This window comes from Ictalurus punctatus, chromosome 12 (assembly GCF_001660625.3).
Source record: "Ictalurus punctatus breed USDA103 chromosome 12, Coco_2.0, whole genome shotgun sequence".
Lineage (NCBI taxonomy): Eukaryota > Metazoa > Chordata > Actinopteri > Siluriformes > Ictaluridae > Ictalurus > Ictalurus punctatus.
Genome location: NC_030427.2, coordinates 1,216,174 through 1,237,500, shown reverse-complemented (window position 1 = coordinate 1,237,500; position 21,327 = coordinate 1,216,174). Strand labels below are relative to the sequence as shown.

The 21,327-nt window shown below is 38.9% G+C and overlaps 1 protein-coding gene and 1 long non-coding RNA gene across 6 annotated transcripts in view; both read left to right on the top strand.

Annotated features, from left to right (window-relative positions):
• Positions 1-232, top strand: part of LOC128634113 (NACHT, LRR and PYD domains-containing protein 9-like) — an 11,510-nt gene extending 11,278 nt beyond the window's left edge. For all 3 annotated transcript variants that reach the window (XM_053684342.1, XM_053684343.1, XM_053684344.1), the window contains one exon: positions 1-232. This exon is cut by the window's left edge and continues 718 nt beyond it. The gene's annotated coding sequence lies outside the window, so the exon portion shown is untranslated.
• LOC128634137 (uncharacterized) overlaps positions 1-6,174 on the top strand; it is a 31,842-nt gene extending 25,668 nt beyond the window's left edge. Inside the window, exons 1-3 of one of the 3 annotated variants that reach the window (XR_008397369.1) lie at positions 405-538; positions 3,801-3,900; positions 3,984-6,172. This is a non-coding gene — a long non-coding RNA (uncharacterized LOC128634137). Of the gene's footprint in view, positions 1-404; positions 539-2,742; positions 3,194-3,800; positions 3,901-3,983 lie in introns of those variants that run through there. The other 2 variants (XR_008397371.1, XR_008397370.1) reach the window with 2 other exon arrangements.
• The last annotated feature ends 15,153 nt before the right edge of the window (positions 6,175-21,327 follow it).

Here is a 21,327-nt window from a genome sequence, read left to right as displayed (position 1 = left end):
CACATGCTTATGTTAATGTTTGTTACATTATATGATCATATAAATAAGTAAATACTCCCAAAGTGACCAGAATTGAAAGCTTTGGTGCTGTTAAACATTTAGAGATTGAGGTTGTGGTGAGTCAGTAGTTCACTCAGTATATCTGGGTAAGACACAGTGAACGACTCACTGCTGGCATTCATGAAGAAGTCATAAACTCCACTGGAATAATAAATAGGATCTAATAAAACCATGAGTGGAAATTATTGGTGTAAGTTTGTTAGGATAGACTTCCTCCAACCTGGAACTATATCCTCCAGTCCACGCGGTGGCGGTAACGCGCCTAACAGCTGCGTCTCCGACCAGTAGAAATCACAGAAGAAGAAAAAGCTGCAGCGGGTATCTCCTGAGCAGTTGAGTTATTACACCGATCTAATCATCTCCAGATTAAATTATTTCTGACAGTTTTACAGTTAGATTTGATCCAGTTTAAAAGTAAAAGCTGGTTGTTTTGTCTGTGTTTGAGGAATTAAAACTCCGTTCTGTTTTTAAACCCGAGGTAAGTTAAACGGAAGCTGTGTGGCCGAATCCCAAATTGATGTCATTTCCGGTTTAAGTGCACTACATTAGGGATGAAATAATGATGGTCTACACCCTATGTAGTGCACTATTTAACTCATGAGGAGAGATTTGTTATTCTGTTTTAGTGGCACTGTTTAAGTATAACCTTACTTTATCCTGAAATCCATTGTTTGCTCCCTGCTGATAGCCACTTTTACACTCACTGTTGTTTTATTTTATTTGCTAAGTCATTTAGCAGCTAAAATAACTTTATTTCTGTAACGTTTTTAATGTATAAACTGAGGTAAAGTTGGGTTTATATTGGACATTCACTGCACATACGAGCTTCTCTCTTCTATTTCTCAAGAAATAAACACAAAAAGGACAAAGTGGGTGTGTAGCTATCGAGGTTACTTTGTAAAGAAATACTACGCGCATGCGCACGTAAGCATTCACGTCAACATCTCCGCCATATTGATGAGGGAAAGACCGCGCTGTAAACCAATACAAGTAAACGGAGGAGCTGTGGTTTTTCTGGATAATAATTTACATGATTTACCGGAGATTATAACGGCATCGTTTTCAAAAACTTGCCCTTTGAAACCCGTTTTCCAAAGTTTTCAGGCCCCAAAACGCCGTCGTCATGGAAACGAACAGCCAAACCGCATCAGAAGTTTTCGGTTTTTATTTGAAAACGTTGTGGTGTAAACGGCCCCTTAACAACTACAGCAAAATGCTGCTTTTATTGCTGAAGTCTTTCTGTAAACAAATGGAAATGAAATAGAATTTTTATGATTCACACTATATTACACTCCATTCTTCTTCTCAAAGACAACTCTATTTTGAAAATAATTAAGGTGTTTTTTTTTTTTTAATTAAAAAAAAATATATTTCATGATACAGCTTATTATTAGAGCTGCAACTAACGATTATTTTCACAATCAATTAATTGGTCGATTATTTTTTCGATTAATCTGATGGGGCGGGGCAAACTTTCAGTGCCTTTTTTTGTTTATTTAAAATAAAATCCACAAACTGAGTGTTACAAATATAAATTCAGACTAAAACTTTACACAGATGTTTGTCCAAAACAGAAAAGAACCCAACACACACACACACACACATACATACATACATACATACATACATACATACATACATATATATTATATTATATTATATATATATATATATATATATATATATATATAGGACTGTAGTTTAATTCGGTGCTTTTTTTGAATCCATAAAAAAATAATGCATAAGTACTTATATAATATAAATGTAAACTAACTAAATAAGATAAATATATATATATATATAAACATTTATAAATAGTTAGATAGATAGCATTATTTTATATGGATGCACAAAAAGCACAGAATTAAACTCCAGTCCTAAATGAATAATAAAAACTCACTTTCACTGCACCTTGTGGTTTCTGTTCCTCGGTGTCTTTAGACATGATTTTACTTTTGATCATAATGTTTGAATTAGACATTACAGATCTTACTCGCGCTACACTCTGTATCAGCGCGTCTACACCGCGCGTGACCAGCAACGTGTCCTCGTTACTAACACTTCACTTCCGACAGAATTTACACTACAAGCGCGCAGATACAGCATATAATGACAAACTTAAATTAAACTAAACCTTTTGAGCAGCTTGCGACCGCATCACTGTCATGCTTCCGTGCTCCACAAACTCCGCTTTATAAAGTTTATACACCTTCTTGGCGGTGTTTAATCCCTGACTTAGAGGACACACACTTTCTTCCTCAGTCACGTGATGATTTCTCCTCCGTCTGATGGGGACTGAGGTCATGTTGGGAATAAAAGATAACGCTGACAGAAAGTAAACTGAAGAAAGTCAGTGTCGGTGACTCTGAGGCTAAAGCTAGCGGTGTCGCATTACGTGCGTGTGACGATTTGCTGACAGTGCTCCTCTTCCGACTGCCTGCTCAAGTGACGAGAGGTTAGGCTATGTCACGTTGTCATAAAGTGGTGTCGGTGCGGTTGTATCGGGGTAGTTTTACAAGCACGAGTGCATGAACACAGTAGCGGGCCGACACCTGAGTACTGGTATCGGCATCGGTGCATCCCTAACACACACGCACACAATTAAATTGGAGCAGTGAACCATAAGATCTTTGATGATGTCATGTACAGGTCAGAGGTCTAGAACTCACTTTCTCTCCTCCCTTGATAATCGTTGTTTTAATGTAATAATGTATACATTACATTTATCTCTGTAATCTTCTTCCCTATTTGTGGATATTCTCGAGTGAAATAGTCGAGGCCTCCTACGGAACATATTAAGCTACACAGGAGCAGTGATGAGAATAAACATGACTTTTGGTGCTCATGATTAAATATGGCAGTTTTATTATGAACCCACTACATTAGAGAAGGAAATACTGGATGTGAAGTGTATTAGTGCTAGTGTGTGTGAATAGACTGTCAGTTTAGATACTGACCCTGAACACTACTAACATGCAGTGCTTTCTTGGAGTGGTGATGAAGTTGGAGTTGAACCGGTAAGAAAGATATTAGAGAGAGGCTTCTTTACACTCCTGAGGATGTTCAATTAGAACCTGCACCAAACTCACCTGATTCAAGTCATCAGCTAATTAAGCGGCCTGCACGAGCTGAGGTGGGTGCTTTAGAGCAGATAAAACACCAAATGTGTTAGATAAGAGTTCAGAGCCTGTGTTCTGGACACATAATTTAGAGTACAGACTTGGGTCCTGCTAGAAAACAACTCAGAACATTTGCTTAGCCTAATACTTTTTTTTTTTTTAATCTGCACATAATTATTATTGTAGCAGCTGCTTTTGCAATAAAAAGACTTAAAGTCGAGGGTCCCTGTAAGTATCTATGGAGAGAGAGGAGCAGTGCACCACTGACATCATGTACAGAGGTAGCATGAAGGTGTGACAGAGTTTTTAGAAATCATTTCCTATAATAATAATAATAAGAAGAAGAAGAAGAAGAAGAAAGGGTGATGAATAAAATAAATATAAATTGTGTTTTAGGCAGCGCTGTGTGGTGTTCTGGACGGATCTTGACTGCCATCGTGTGGTCATGTTTAGGAAGTGCACCTTCCCCCGATCATTGTTGTTTAAAGCCGCAGATTATAAATCTATATTCCTGCTGAGTGTGTGTTTATGACCTGGATGTAGAGTTGCTTTTAAACCTTCTACATAAGCACTATTTCCGGCCTCTTTGAGTCCCAGGTGACGATCTCCTTTTATTTTCAGATTCTTACTGAGGTGCTGTTTTCCACATGCAGTGCTTGGCTGTGTTGGAGGCCACCAAGAAAGACTTCCTGGCTGTCATGTGGAAGCTAAGTGGGCTGGGGTATGTGGTCCTTCATCAGCTGCCATTGATTTAATTTCTGTTAGACAGCCTCATGATTTACCAAACATGTTTTTCTTTTTTAGGTCAAAAGGGTTTCTGGCCATGGTGCTTGTGCTGCAGTGATCTTGTTCTCCATCACACTCCAACACAGGTAGCCATCTTCACCCTCTCCCAAGAGGTGATGGTACGACTCTGAATAAACACTCTATTATTATAAATAAAGTGTGACTGTGTCTTGTAGTCCACCCACCAACCTTTTTCTGTTCAGTGGTTTGACTTGTGCTACACAGAGGTGAGTCCAGTTATGCTGCAAGAAGTGTAAGTATGATGGGGTTGACGAGTGGGAGGAGAGGTTCTTCCTGTGCAAGGTGCTGCTCTCACTTCTTTCAGCATAGCTCCTGGTCTCAGAACAGGTTTAGTTCATCGTTGCTGGTGTTGTGTAGAGGATGTTATATTGTGAAAGTCACAACTATCCCTGCTCAAGGTCTTGTGAAATATTTGACCTTATTTGTGACTATATTCACCGTGATGCTTTCAGCGGTTACTACATTAGTGTCCTTAATTTTTTACTATTTAAAGATTGTTTAAAAGTTTATTACAGGCTCAATGAATGTTCTTCTCCTTCACTAGAAGATAAAGGCCCGGTTTCACAGACAGGGTTTACATTAAGCCAGGATTAGGCCTTCGATCAATTAGGACATTTCAGTAGCTTTTATAAACGTGTCTTAGAAAAATATATTTCTGGTGCACATCCTGAGATAAAACAATGGCACTGACGTGTTTTAAGATCCGTCCGTGCAAGTAGCTTTCAGTTAAAACAGCTCAGATATACATTTTAGTCTGGGACTAGGCTTAGGCCTTGTCTGTGAAATCAGGGGAAAAAAGAAGAAGGGTTTGCTTTTTTATGCTCTCTACAGAATATGACAGAAGAAATGTGACCCACACCTTTAACTATAAAAAGCAGGTAGAATTCCAGTTAGCATGAAACCTCAAATGTGTAGCTGGGCTGGAAATTTATTTTTGTATGCATGTATAATATTTTTTCTCTTACAGATGGACCAGCAAACAGATTTAAAGGCTGTTGTGAATGATGGGTTACAGAAATGTCTTCCTGTGTTTATTATTATTTGAAGTTATATATTCTGATTTGTAAGAAAGATTATGAAGTCTCCTTTTGCTAATCATTTTAGAGCATTATTAAAAAGTCCATGTACACAATGTTTATCCCGAGTGCCTTTTTGATGTATTTTATTATCCTGCACAAAGCAAAAACACAATTTGTGTGTAGATGCCCCTCGTAAATATTAACATAGTAAGAGCAAATGGACAAGTGAAACTAATCAATATAAAATCTCTAAAGAAGGGCATGATGGTACTGATTTTCTCTTCACACACATGGTATGCACGTACTTGGAGTAAATTTTAATGAACAGAATATGGGTTCTATTCAGTACTTGACAAATGATTCAGTGCGGATCAAATGTGAACAAATGAGCCATGAATGTATCTGTGTTCTATATAATATCATTTTTAAGTGGATTTTTAAATGACATTAAAACCCTAGCCAGGCTGCACTGGGTTTTTTTTTTAAATTTTTTTTTTTTTAAGAGTAGGACACATTCATCCATCCATTTTTCCTACACAGAGTCAAGACTCACAGGGGACTCAGGGCACAAGGTGGGGGGACACCCAGGACAGGGTGCCAACCCATTGCAGGGCACAATTGCACACATTTTTTAGAGATGCCAATCGGCCTACAACGCATGTCCTTGGACTGCGGGAGGAAACCAGAGTACCGGATGAAACCCCCTGAAGCACGACGAGAACTACGATGCAGGGCAGAGGCAGGAATCGAACCTCCAACCCTGGAGGTGCAAGGCAAACATGATAACCTAGGGGCAGCAATTGGCTGCCCTCTCCCCTCCCTGATGGATATTTACACTTCCTGTTGCCTCAGCAGAGGAAAAACTATCATTAAGGACAGTTCTCACCCTGGCTTTGATCTGTTCAATCTGTTGCCCTCAGGGAGACGTTACAGGTGCATCAAAACAAGGACTAGTAGATTTAAGAATAGTTTCTTCCCGAAAGCTATTACCATTATAAACAAATACATGTACTGAGTTCACAGCATATGTATATAGTGTTTCAAAACTGTGCATTTCATAGTACCTCCCCCATCCGCCGCAATATCTTGTTCATTTATCTTGTTTATTTATGTTTATTTATCTGTTTATTCTTCTTGTTTATTGAATGTACGTTTGCACGGAATAAAAAGGAGTGGCTCTTAATTTCATTGTACATGTGTATAGTGACAGTAAAAAGGCATTCAAAAAATTCAATTGCCTTGGGCCCTGAGCTAGCAAGGGCCCCCAAAATGCTTCATAAACGTATAGTTAAGAACGTTTTATTTTTACTTTTTGCTAATTAATTATGTTTTTTCTAATATGCCATCAGAATACTTACTTCATGAATGGTGTGTTGTGGACTGGGTGTGGTGGTCTGCTCTGGGCCAGAAAGTCCAGGGCCACTTTTAGGCCCCGTACACGCCTGATTATTGCTGTTAATGCTAAATAACAAGCTGAAATTTTAAATATTGATGTTAAAACACTGAAATGAGGGCCCCATCCCTATATTTTGTCTAGGATCCCCCAAATCACTAAATCCGTCCCTGTGCTAGCCACTACACCACCACATAGGACAAGTTTTATTTTATACATTTAAAAAATACATCTTTTATTTAAAAAAATTTGTGAGAGTTGCATTTTTAAGCAATAATATTTGTGATTTTATGTGAAACTATTACAAACAGGTGTCACTCAAGCGAATTAAATGATGTAGATAATGACTGAATCCTACTACATGGACGCTTAGTCTCTGTATAAGAGGATTTCACGGGGGATGAAGTAATAGATTTAAACTCTATGTAGAGCACTCTGTCCATTGTCACGTCCTTTCGAGAGTTTCAGTCGATGTTTATAATCTAACCCAATGGGATTTTTTTTACTCTGGTGTCATTTTCTTGACCACTTTAACGCAGCATGTCTGGTGTTACTTTCGTCAAAAATGTAGAACACCAGAGACGAGGCAATGACGACGTGATCTCGTTCCTTCGTGTGTTTAAATCGACTGGTCCATTTCCGCTGCACGGTGGATTTGAAGGGTGCACTGTGATCAGTGTGGCGACGTCTGGGAATCGAGTTACTGAAAAGGCCACGAGTTGGAGGTTACATTTAGTTTCTAAGGACATCTGGGCTCTTGGTGTCTTTTGGATAGGAACTGCAAAACTTTTTCTATAAGGGTGAAAACAGATGCATGCTTAGATTCTTCAGCTGTAGACAGTTTATCTTACTTACTGCATTGACGTATGAAGCTTGGACGGGTTCTGTAGAAAGAGATTAACATGAAGGGGGGAAAAAAAACAATAAAAAAAAGACTGAAAGTGAATTTGTCCTGGATTGTTTTAATTATTATTTTTCCATTGGGATGTCAAAAGCTTCTTCAACTTGGCCACAAATCTAACAAAGTCAGGTACATTGTCAAGTATTGCCCCAAAATACCTCTATGGTAGATGGATGTGCTCACTGATCACTTGTACATGTGCTCATTCATACAATTATCCAATCAGCCAATCATATGGCAACACCACAATGTACAACATCAAGCAGGATCAGATGAAGAGCTTCAGTCAATATTCACATCAAACACCAGAATGTAATCCAGTGATTTTATCCGTGGCATGGTTGTAGATTCTAAATGGTCTGGTTTGAGTATTCCAGAAACTGCGGCTCTTCTAGGATTTCCACACACACACACATACTTGTGTGAAAAACATCCAGTAAGTTGCAGTTCTTGGGGTGGAAACACCTTGTTGATGAAAGGAGAATGGCCAGACTGGGTCCAGTTAATAGGACGGCCATGGTAATGTCAAATCACCTCTCTTTACATACATGGTGAGCAGAAAAGCATCTCAGGATGCACAGCATGCCAAACCTTGAGAACAGTAGAAAACCTCATTGGATTCCACCCGTGTCACCCAATAACAGCAATGTGAGGCTACACAGACTGGGAAAAGAGACGGTTATTCGAGTCTTCAATAGTCCCGTTTCGGTGAACCCCGTATGTCGTGCTGATGTTACATGCTTTCAAAAAAAGAAATTAAAAGTTTTTCAGTGTTCATTAAATCAGATATTCCATCGATCTTACACAGGGTCACCCTGGAGTCTATCTCAGGGGACTCGGGGCACAAGGCGGGGGCACCGTGGACGAGGTGTAAGCCCATCATACACCTGTTCACACACTACGGACAATTTACAACGCATGTCTTTGGACTAGGGGAGGAAACCAGAGTACAACCTGGGGGTGTGAAGCAAAGAAGCTAACTGCAAAGCCACTGCGCCGACCCTGATACTCCAAAAACTGTATTTTTATTACAGCCTCTCTTTAAACTTGATTTTGCCCATTTTCTAAAATGTAAAAGCGTAAATACAGAAAACGTTTATAGGATTATAAAGGATTATTGACTGGTTTAACTGCAGTTGATATTTTTGCAGTCTTCTTTGAGGGTTACACATTTGGCTCCCTTAAACAGTACGAATCTCCCCATGCTCTTCAGCAAAAAACTAAACAAATAAACCAAAATAAAAACACCTTTATCCAGCACAACACGTGAAGAAACCAGTAACTTCCGGGTCATAGTCAATCGAAAAAAATGAATAAAATGTTCAAATGAAACCTGGACATTTGACCCGTTTTCTAATCGCTTATTTTTAACTTGAGCGTGAGATTGAAAGAACGGAAAACGACTTGTTTTTTTTCTCTGTTTCGTTTTGGATCTGTAAATGAATAATAAAATAACAAGCCATTTTTCCACTTTCGGATAAGTGGATAATTGAATATTGAATAAAAGAACGAATGCTATGATACACGGATTCTATTAATTCAATGCTGTCAAAATTTCATTTCCAAATTCAATGGATTTTCACATTCAGATCTTTGTCTCTGTTTTGCTTCCCTATCAGTAACGACACTTTTCATTACCAGTTTGATTTATTCAAACGATACCGGTGAAAAGTCCACGAGGCAGGAAAGCAGTACAACTCAACATTTTAACACCTTCATACAGAAACATGACAAATTGACTGTTTATTCAGTGCTTCCATATATTAGCAAGGTGAAAGGCAGGTCTGTGAGAAATGAATAATACTGACATAACTATCACGCTTCAGTGTGATGACAGAGCGGACATAAAATGGAAAGTAACTAATAAAATACAAAAATAGATGGATGATTCACTTTGGGAGGAAAAAACAAACAAAAACCTTCAAGTAGCTAAAAACTGTATTGAAATGTTAAAAGATGAAAGGGAGTTGGCACAGAGGAGCAGATGAGGCCACAGGGAAAGATGAACATGACGTGTAAGGACAAATATATGAATACTTCTCTTTTTTACATATTTACAGGTCAAATACTAGATCGTAAATACTATGAATTCATGCTGCAGACATGCTGACTATCATTCCAAGATCCATTTTTAAGTATTAAGGATTTATAAAATGTGACACTAGGTTACTTCTCTATAGTTAAAAAAAATTGCAAACAGGAATGTGTGTGTGTGTGTGTGTGCCCGCTTCATACTCATCCAATCCATACTTGTGCCTGAGAGTGTATTCATTGAGTAAAGACAGTGTGTGCTCTTAAGTGTGTGTGTGTGTGTGTGTGTGCGCGTGTGTATTTAGACAGCAGTGTGAAGTGGTGTACCACTACGTGAGGAGGGAGAAGTATGCTCTGAGGATGAGGAGATGGAGCAGGATGACGTGGTGTCTCTCTGGAGCTCCTCCACGTTCTTCACGCAAAAACAATAACTCTCTCAGATTCTGATGGAGCGGCATCTACATAATCAACAAAGCACACAAACATCAGTTTCGTTCTGGGACACCGATTTTCTAAATCATTACATTCGCTTTCTATTTATTTATGTATCATTATTAAAAGATCAGTCATCAAGCCGGTGTAACCTTAATCTTTATCGCTAGCTGCTCCTGAAGTGTTTTGGAAATCGTTTCAGCCACGTCATGTTCACTCACCGTCCACTTTATTAGGAACACCTGTACGTTCATGTAGTTTTCTAACCAGCCAATCATGAAATATACAGGAATATAGAGGAATCACAAGAAAACTCCATTTCAACACATTTAAAAAAAAATAATCTCACAATGTTGGATTTGAGTTTGTAATGCAGTGAGCACAACCAAGGAGTGCATTTTAAAAAGAAAACTACAATGTTGTTGAAGACTGAAACCTGTACCTACAAACTAGAACTGAAAATGGAACCACTGAAGAGTCAACAGTGTCAGAGATCCTCGTGTGTCCAGTTCCACTGTGTACGGCACTTTTTATGCTTACCGACCCATTACTCCAGCTTTTGTGTTTGTTTTAGCTTTGTGCTGATAGAAATGGTTTTGTTTTTTTAAACCAAACTTCGTGTTAAAACCCAGAAACATCTAGTAATAAAAAGTGACATTCATCATGTGTCTGAAGTGACACTGTTCAGTTATACAAGTATCTAGGTATTTTGGTATATATTGGAAGCACTATTTTTGAGCATTTCCCCATAATTTCATAGAGTGTGGTTTGCAGTATAAGCACCTGTGGTCTCATGCGTGAGTTCCAGCGCACATAATAACCCACCCAGAGCTCCAGATGTGTGAGACTGGCCAGTGGATACAGCACCTGGTTTTTACAGTCCACATAGAACGGGTTAGTGAAGTCCTCCGGCTGACTTAATGTAGGACCGCAGTGACCATTTTACCCTGTACTTCCTAAAAACAAAAGAGGAGAGAGAGAGAGAGGTCATAAGACACTTAGACAAATTCATTTCCATTCAGAAAAATCAGACAGGCTGGAAAGCCTCCGCCCATTAGTGGAGAAATGTGGAGCGTACCTTTTCCATTCTCTCCTGCTCACTGCTGTAGAGGAATGTACCAAACAGGCAGCTGTAGGGGCGCTCCAGGACGGGGATGAGAAAAAGCTCTTTGAACTCAGAAGCAGAAGGAAACTGAAAAAAGAACACAAACACTGGGTTTAACAGTGTATAGTAAGATGCTTAAATGTGGATCTGCACAATAACGCCTGAACAGATAATCGGTCTTTTGTTCAGTACGGAAATTATATTTATTTCTTATAAAAGTATTGGAACATCAAGGCCAATTCTACTGCTTTTGCTATACAGTGACATTTGGGTTTGAGATAAAAGACGAATATGAGACCATAGATCAGAATTTCAGCTTTCATTTCCTCATATTTACATCTAGACGTGTTAAACCGATTAAAACATGGCAGCTTTTTTTGAAGCCACCCTATTCATTAACTGTTCAAAAATACTGGAACGAGTGACTGATGGGTTTTTCTCGCTGCCCCGGTGTACCTTGTTAAATGGACTTTAAAGAATGAATAGCTCTGAATGTCTTCTCTTGGTTTGAGCCCTGGGTTTCACCTGTGGAGACAGCATTTGTTGTTAAAAAGAATAAACTGACATGAGGACCAGAGAGCTGTCTATGGGAGAAAAGCAAGCCGTTTTGAAGCTGAGAAAAGAGGAAAAACCGGTCTGAGGCATTGCACAAACATGGGGCATAGCCAAAGAACAATTTGTAACAGGGCTCCAGGCAAAAAAAATAATCTAGGAGCCGTTGGCTCCTAAACCCAAAATATTTTGGCGCCAAATCAAATTTTCAGGAGCCAAAATATAGTGTTGTCATATGACATATGATGATATTGTTAAATGGCTACCTCACACTGCCTTTTCTTTCCCCTCTGTACTGTCTGCCTTTGTTTACTCTGCCTCCCATAGTTTACACCATGTATTCTTTACATACACAATATGTGTAATGTTCAGTACATCATATTGAATCATATTACCGTAAATACTTAAATGTCCAATCATTTGATTATTTTTTTCACTTTCTTATTCTACTATGTACAATTAGTTGTTTCCTGCTTATTCAGGCTCAGAGTCATGTAGGCTGCATTGAATTTTATTTTCAATTCCCTCATCTCTTTTTCAGTTACGTTATCACTAGCACGTTGCACTGCTTTCACGATTGGGGTGGCACGAGGGGCAGACCTAGCAACGACACAATCCCTGGCGTTCTTATGTTTTTTATTGTCTCCATGCTTCTTCACGGTTTCTTTTTTAAAATGACTCGAACTGGTAATGAACTCTGTTTTACCAGCAATATCTTGTCCTGCTTTAGCACAAAAGGTGCAGTACATTTTCCCTTTGTCATAACGTAACCAGGCGAACTCTTGTAGCCAAGCTGATTTAAACTGTCTTGTCGGGATGAGAGCCGCAGAGACGAGAGAAGACTCAACTCGCTGCGCTTGGCTGTCATCATCTGTAAAAGATTGCACACCGATTGAAACGGGCTGGCATGACTCAAATGTCACTTGAGAACTTTCACTGGTCGAGTTGGTCTCAACATCGTTGGCATCTGATGTAGAGGAGGCAGGGTTTGGACAGGCAGGGAATGAGGAAAACTCTGATATTTTTCTTCTCAGCTGGCTAAAGTTAGTTAACTATGCAGTTAGCTAGCCTACATATAACAGATACAGTCAAATTCCAACGAACTAAACCACATCAAACTAAATTAAACACCTTTAATAAAGTTCACTTCCAACTTTTTAACCTGATAAACGTGACATTAAACCTGTTTCTGTTCATCTATGGAAACCATACAGGAGTGCAGGCGCTGGGGCAGGTACACGCATGCGCAAGAGGGGATGTGAGTTCAGTAGCCTAACACAAGATGATGTATGGTCATTTCTATTTAATTCGTTTTTTAATTTTGTTTGAGGGTAACGGTGGCCACTGGCGACTGGCAGAAAAAACATGGTCGCAAAATTAAAAAGTTGGTCGCATAGCGACCATTTTAGTCACCATCTGGAGCCCCGTGGAATGTCCTGGAAAAGAGAGTTTGTTCTCATTATGATCTCTTACTTTAAAATAAAACAATAGTTTCCTCACAAACCTCTCTTTTTTTCCCCCTAACTCTTGAAATTAATAAGACTTGCAATGTTACTGAGAAACTGGAAAGTGCAATGTCCTCTCTGCCGTGACACTGGAGACTACTTCCATAAAACTTGCATAAATAGATAACTTATAAATCTTAACTAGATCACAATGATCATACGTCTTTTTCTTTAAGTGACATGTTTATAATATGTTTACGATTACGCTTAGACTATGTATTGCATACGCCATACTAGACCCTGTGAATGAGCTGTTGCTATAGAAACGAGAACGAGCACATCACTATAAAGCTGTAATTTCCCTTGCAGCTGGAATCAGAATCTTGCTGTTCCAGAAATGTCGCCAACGCCTTCTGACCAATCAGACTGGAGAATTCAACAGTGTTGTGGTGTAAAGCATCAGTAGCTGACCTGTCTCATCATCTGCCACACACAGTCGATGAACTGCACAAAGAGAGGGGATCGTTCCGAGTTGGCGTGATTCTCATCTCCAAGGCAGACACGCTGAGAAACAGAGAGAGAAAGATGGGGTTAAATATACATGCGTTCACACGCCCACACACAACCACACCCTCACTGCTCATACGCACCGAGGCCAGCTTGTGTCCGAAGCTGATCCACTCCTTCTCGATCAGTACCTGGAAGCCACTGAGTGTGCGGTAGTGCGAGTCCAGCATCAGCTTGGCCAGAGAGGTGAGCTGAGCCGTACGGTCACAGCCGTCACTGCAGTGCACCACCATCGAGCTCTTACTACATTCAACCTTATCTGCTATACCATTAACTGCTATACGCACTGCACCTGCTAATAACAGCTACACACACACACACACACACACACACACAGGTCAAACAACCATCACTTCACTGTGAGTAAAACACAACACACAAGGGTTCACAAACAAGGTATCACAAATAGTTGTCTAGAACAACATGTAGATATTAATTAATTAAATAAGTACTTAACAATTAAAATGTAATAATTATTCACAATGTATGTTCAGGGCATAATATCTAACTACAAAACAAAACAGATGCTCTGTGTTCTTATGTTCTTCTGTTTCCTGTTTTGTGAAATGTCTTCGATTAGGAGAGGACATGCTGTTTAAATAAGGCTAGACATTGCTGCTCTCTACATGCATACCTGTTCAAACAATGACTGAATAATAAGTATATCAATGCTTAGTTATGCAGTTATCCAATCAGCCAATCACATGGCAGCAGCACAATGCATACAGTGCTCACATCAAACATCAGAATGGGGGGAAATGTGATCTCTGTGGTTTGGTTTGATGTGTTGTGCATGCTGAGATGCTTTTCTGCTAACCACGGTTATAAAGAGTGATGATATGAGTTACTACAGTATATCCTTCCTGGCAGCTCTGACCTATCTGGTCACTTTCCTCTGATCTCTCTTATCAACAAGATGTTTCCACCCACAGAACTGTCTCTCACTCAGTGTTTTTATGGGTTTTTTCTGACACCATTCTGTGTAAAATTCTAGAGACTACTGTATGAAATTCCCAGCAGTTTCTGAAATACTTGAACCAGCCCATCTGGCTCCAACAACTATGCTATGATTAAAGTCACTGAGATCACATTTCTTCCCCATTCTGATGTTTGATGTGAACTTTAACTGAAACTCTTGACCTGTATTTGCATGATTTTATGCATTGTGCTGCTGCCACATGATTAGCTGATAACTGTATAAATGAGCAGGTGTTCCTATTTAAGTGCACGGTGAGTGCATGTTGTGACTTTTATGTGTTTTGTAACTGATTTTTATATTAAATTTTGGTGAATGATCTGTATTTTACACTGTATTACCCCATACAGAAGCAAAACAGATTCTATAAGGCTAATTTCTTATGAGGTTCGTGTATGTGTGTGTGTGTGTGTGTATATATATATATATATATATATATATATATATATATATATATATATATATATATATATATATATATATATATATATATATATATATATTTTGTGTGTGTGTGTGTTTACCCTGACATACTCCAGCCAGTGCGTGGCATCTGTGTCAGAGTACCAGTGAAGTTCTTCTATGGTGGGGTAGACCACCTCCTTCAGCTTGTGCAGAGATTCCCGCAGCACATGGATGTTGGGAATCTCCAGGAAATTCAGTTCCACATTGGGAAGGAAAATTTCGCTCTCATAGCCACCATCTTTAACCTGGAGGGGAAAAGAGAGGAGAGAAGAGAATGTGATGCTCGAATAAACTCACCATTCTGTGAGGATGGGAGTTCACGTGTAGATGGTGAGTAGTGTTTTTATTTTGTGAGTGCTTTTAATGAAGGCTCATTGCATAGTGGGGTTTTGGTAGTCAGATTTCACTGTTAGCACTTCAGTACACATGCACTACGTTTACATGGACAGCAGTAATCTAATTATTGACTATTAATTATATTACTCTGAGTAAGATAATAATGTGATTAAGGTGTTTACATGAGTCGCTTTTAGAATACTCCTCTCGTGTACCCGTTTTACATGTTATAGAACATAAATGGATTAACGGCACGTCATTATGTCACCGCGCCACGCCGTCCGACGTTCCCTCCAGAATTTCACGTATCAACATACAGTTGGTCTCCGTTATAGTACCGTATACAGTCTGGAGTGTTATTTTTAATTTTTACGAAAGCTTCCAGTGCAGTTAATTATTTGTCATTCTGTACGTGCAAATAGACGACTGCTTGAAGCCACTAGCTAGATAGCTACTAACCCGTGTAACCTCGCCTGTCATTTCTTTTCCCACATATAGCCCTCTTTTTTTAATCTTCCCATATTAGTTAAAACAAAGCATTTTTATTGGTCTAGCCTAATGACGAGCACCGAAGTTCCTCAGCTGTAGGTGTTTTAATCAGCGGAAATAGTGACACATCTCTGCTGAAAACCATCACAGAAATTCTAATGGATTCCACTACAAATACCATTACAAACCTTAAAAACCTTTACCAAATTTCAAAGGTGTTCTATTGGTCCTTAATGGTACCCCTAGACATAACATACCATTAGAGGTCCTAAGGGACCATTACAGATTCCATTAAAACCGATGCAATTCCCATTAAAACCATTACCAAATTCTATAAGGGTTTCTGTTGTCAAAACAAAGCATTTTTTTTATCAGTCTAGCCTACGAGACAATAAGGTGCCACTTGAGTGCATACAATTTCCTTGTGGATGGTGCTCTAGCATTTAACATGGTCTCTACAGTCATGAGAATAGAATCTATGAGCTGGGGCCCGTCAGGGGCCAGACCCACAGTTTCCACAGTTCTGGCCAAGGGTGATAAATCAGCCCTCCGGCTTGAGACAGTAGATCCAATCTAAGAGCTCAAATGGGGCACCTGACAGACCTTCCAGGACCAGGTCCACCTGGGTGAAGGACAACATTCCGGGAGCCTTACATTAGGAAGATATCACTCTGCTATTACTAGAATAAAGTGTGTATATGAACTCCATACATAAGGAGACATGTGTGTTTGATGAGCTCTGAAAATTAGTTTTGGAGACAAGTGTGAGTAAAGGCCTCAGTGCGTGTGTGTGTGTGTGTGTGTGTGTGTGTGTGTGTGTGTGTGTGTGTTCTTATCTGCGCAGGCAGACCTGCTTCGGTGTGAAAACAGAAAGAAAGAAAGAAAAAAAAGACAAAAAATAATAAACACTGTGTGTGTGTGATCTTCAGATTGAGATGAGTAAAACAGGACTTTGTGAGATATTTCTGCTTTTTCATTGAATGTCTGAATCTTGTACAGACTGTGGGGTGTGAGTCCAGTGGGACTGTTTGTATTATAATAATTACTTTATCAATATCTGCTGTGAGTGATTTAAAAATGGTGGAGCCGTCAAGAACTTGGCATTGTAAATATTTTAGACATCTGCCAGACTGCCCATTGTGTAAATCACTTAGAACTTTTAGACCTGTAATATATAAAAATATTCCCAGATTGTGTGAGAGAGAAATAATTGGTATATATTGTAACCGTAGTTTTGACAGGTATAGGTCAAAGCTCAAAAAGATACACATTCTAACTCTCTATATCTAGATCAAAGGTCATGATCATAAAAATATTAATAGTTATGTTAAATCTGGTTCACATCCATTCGTGACCATACCTGGTACGGCCATGTGTTTTCCGCCCCACACACGTTGCACACATGGTCCTTCTAACACTCTGTGGTAGGTCATAAAAATATGTATAGTTATGTTAAATCTGGTTCCCATGCATTCCAGACACATATGTTCTCATAACTGGTACGGCCATGTGTTTTACACCCCACACACGTTGTACACATGGTCCTTCTAACACTCTGTGGTAGGTCATAAAAATATATATAGTTATGTTAAATCTGGTTCACATCCATTCGTTACCATACATGGTGCGGCCATGTGTTTTCCACCCACACACGTTGCACACACATGTTCTTTCTTTTCACATAGAATATGAAACTCTCTCAGGTAGGTCATAAAAATATATATAGTTATGTTAAATCTGGTTCACATCCATTCATGACAGAAACGTTACCATACATGGTACGGCCATGTGTATCCCACATCCAAACAAAAATATCACACACACACACACACACACACACACACACACAAACACACACGTGCATGTACAGACAAACGCATGCATACGAACCTGCTTATAAAAGTCGAGCATCCCTCTAGGTTTTATAATGCTCTGTACTTAGAACAACGTGTGCGATCTTACAACATGGCTGATGTTTGTCCTAACGCGCCGAAAAAAGCTCACCCTTTTTTGGAAAGAATAGAAAAAATGTTAGAACATGAAAAGATTCAATATTGGGTAATGTCAAACGGATGTACAGCCGGGGTTTTTTTTCGATGCAGAAAAAGGAACGTTTTGCTTTTCAAGTTCTCGGTCCCGGGACACACGATCTTTTCCTTTCACGTAGAATATGAAGTACTCCGAGTCAGGCCTAGGTCAAAAGGTCAACAACATAAAACCCCCGTTCTGATGCATTCCCGAGCACAAACACACACCCCACACACACACTCGAATGCATACGAACCTGTTTATAAAGTCGAGCACTTCGAAAGTTTTAACATCGGAAAAGGTTCGACCGAATTTCCAGAGTCAGTTCTTCACTACTTCGAAAGTTTGAACATCGGCAAAGTTCAACAGAATTTCCAGAGTCTATCCTTCACTACTTCCAGACACCATGGATTTCTCGGCAGGGAAAAATTTGTATTTTAATCAATTAATAGTTAAATATAAATTGAAATACAATGTTTATGTAATTATCCAGTAGGCAATGATATTGATATAAACTTAGAACTAATCATTCTGAGTACAAAAATCATCATCCTTATCTGGTCATTATGTAATCTGGTACGATACTTTATCTAAAATGTAAATATTCATTACATTTATATTACAGTGCAAGACCAAGTTAAGCTCATCTGATTCTAGTGTATAGGTAATGTCTCTTAGATCTATGTAGTGATCTAAAATGAGAATGTTAAGTTATTAAAAGTATGTTTTACTGTTTAATAGACAGCTTGGTGATTATTTCTGATGATGAGATTCCCGAAACAACCACTCATGACCTTTTGAATCTGAGTTCCACACGTAAGTCATAACATAAAATTATGAATGTTTCATGCTGTAAAAGTCTTTCATACGTGAATATAACATTGTTTGTATCATATTCAGAATTTGAGGGAAACGTGACTAACAGTGATTACGACAGAGATATTTCAGGTGAGTTGTAGTATATTTACCTTCTATTTACACAGCACAATAAATAAATAAATAAAAGCTCTTTCACATGTTCTGTGACTTATAGATACGAGTGATGCAATAGAAGACCAAGAGGAAATCATCTCGGAAACCGACATTCAACAAGATATCGAACTACAACAGATCTGCGCAGTGTGGCGTGAATTCTTCGAAGCAAAGACTGATTTATTGTAAAACTTTGGACAGATTGATTATACACTTGAATCTGGTCGAGGTACAGATTTTATCCCTTTACTGTACAGCACGCTTGAAAATGTGAATAGATGTCTCTCAGTGAGCATAAAGTTGATTAGGAAATTGTATGATAGATATGGTGCAGAAACGACTGAAATGCAGTTCGGATATGGAGATTAAAAAAAAGAGAACCGAAAATTCTCCATTATCGCATGGTTTCTTTTATGACGGAAACCAGAGTTTTTCAAATGATTCGCACACACCCCTGAACCGATCAAAGCGATCAACAGGCTGAACGAAAGTTTAATACCGTCACACCAAGTGATTAGTGAGAGACCTAATCAGAGTCCAAATCACGTCGTATCAAACACAACGGTGACGCCGAATGACATATTTTCTGAATTAAATCAATGTCTGTTAGAGTTACATAATAACCTAAATGAACACGGTCATTCAGTACAAATAAACCCTGATCTAATCGCTGCAGTCAATCAGTTGAATGAAAATTTAAGATCGTCAGAACAGAACAATACTCAAAATGAAAACCCCAGACGAAATTCCAGTCAAACTGTATCAAGTACGCCGGTCACGTCGCACGACATATTTTTCAAATTAAATCAATGTCTGTTAGAGCTACAAAATAGCCTAATCGAACAAAGACAATCTTTGCAGATAAATCCATGTTTAATAGACGTGGTGAATCAAATCAATGAAAATATGTCATTATCTCCCGTTCAGAATATCGTCTCGACTCCAGAAAACGCTCAGGAACCTAGTCCGTTATCTTCTCATGATATGATACACGAACTTAATCAAAGTCTTATGAGGATAAATGACGGTCTTGTTAACTTAATTGAAAACCCTGGCAATATTGCACAAAATTCGGAAAACGATAATGAACGCAACCGCCCAATGGAAAACATACACTCACCTAATACCCAAGATTCTCAAATGGAAAACACACATTCGCCCGATACCCGAGATTCTCAATTGGAAAACTCGCCTGATATCCAAGTAGAGCAAGAAGGTGATGGATTAGAACCTAATATTAGAATAATTAATCGGGAAAGATTCAACAACACTGAGATTAGGAGAAGAGTGAATTTTTCTTCTATCGCGAACGTTGACAGCTTTGCAGATTTTTATAATTATGTTTTAGAGATTTTAAACAGCGCGATTGAAATCGCTAACAATTTAATTTCTGCCAAGGATGTAGTCACCGTTGAAATTAGAGGTGATACGGTCAATGTTTCATCACGCGTTCAATTAGACAATGGTGTCATCGATTTAGGTTCTTTTCTGACCATGCTCGAAAATGCAATTCAGAGTAAACGTGAAATTTTTACCGATAATACCCTTGAAATAGTCGTCCAAATCGTCCGACCACTTCGGGGTGGTGGAAATAGAAGGAAAATAGGACATATATTCAAATCAGAAACCCTGCTGAAGAAAATGCAGCATCTATACATTTTTCACAACAGAGACAACATGTGCTTCGCCTTGTGTGTTAGCCAACTTTTGAATCATGAAAAAAATGATTTTGAAACCGAACAAATCGCTAGAAAATTTCTGCCATTCGGGGTTTGACGTTTTATGGAAACATAAATGCGCTTATAGCTGCAACGTTTGTCACGACCCCGATTGTTACAAACACCCTAAGAATGTTACTAAATGTCCAGAGTGTCAGAGACTGTGTAGCTCCCAATACTGTTTCGAGAGGCATAAAGCAAAGATTCAATCGCACAAAGGCGAATATTCTATGTGTGAAACGGGATTCTACTGCGGTAAATGTAAATGTGTGATAAGGGGTAATCCTTCTAATCGTGAGAATCACGTATGTGCCCATTTGAAATGCATACTCTGTGGCCAAAAACTCGATGAGGATATCGAGCATAGATGTTTTATACAGAGGGCCAGGAAAGAAAGCGAAAATACGGATTATGTGTTTTACGATTTCGAGACTAGGCAGGAAACAGGAACACATGTAGCTAATTTCATATGCTGTATTGATTTTAAGGGAGAGGAGTGGGTGGCTGAAGGGGATGATTGCGTCAGTGCCTTCTTTAAAAAGTTTCGGTGTAATACATACACAGTTACAAGTTTATAGCCCATAACGCTAGAGGGTTCGATTCATACCTTTTGTTAAACCATTTAGTGAAAGAAGGAATCACACCCGAAATCATAGCGCAAGGCGGTAAAATTTTGTGTTTCATCGATACCGCGTTTCGTCAGTCCTACATTGATAGTCTATCGTTCTTACCCATGAAATTGAGTAGCATCCCAAAAGCCATGGGTTTTTCGGAAAGCAAGAAAGGCTATTTTCCCCATTTCTGGAACACCGTAGAACATCAGGATTACGTAGGGCCGTATCCTGACCCTAAGTTTTACGGTGTAGATGGCATGATGCCTAAGGATAGAGAAGAATTCTTTAAGTGGTACAG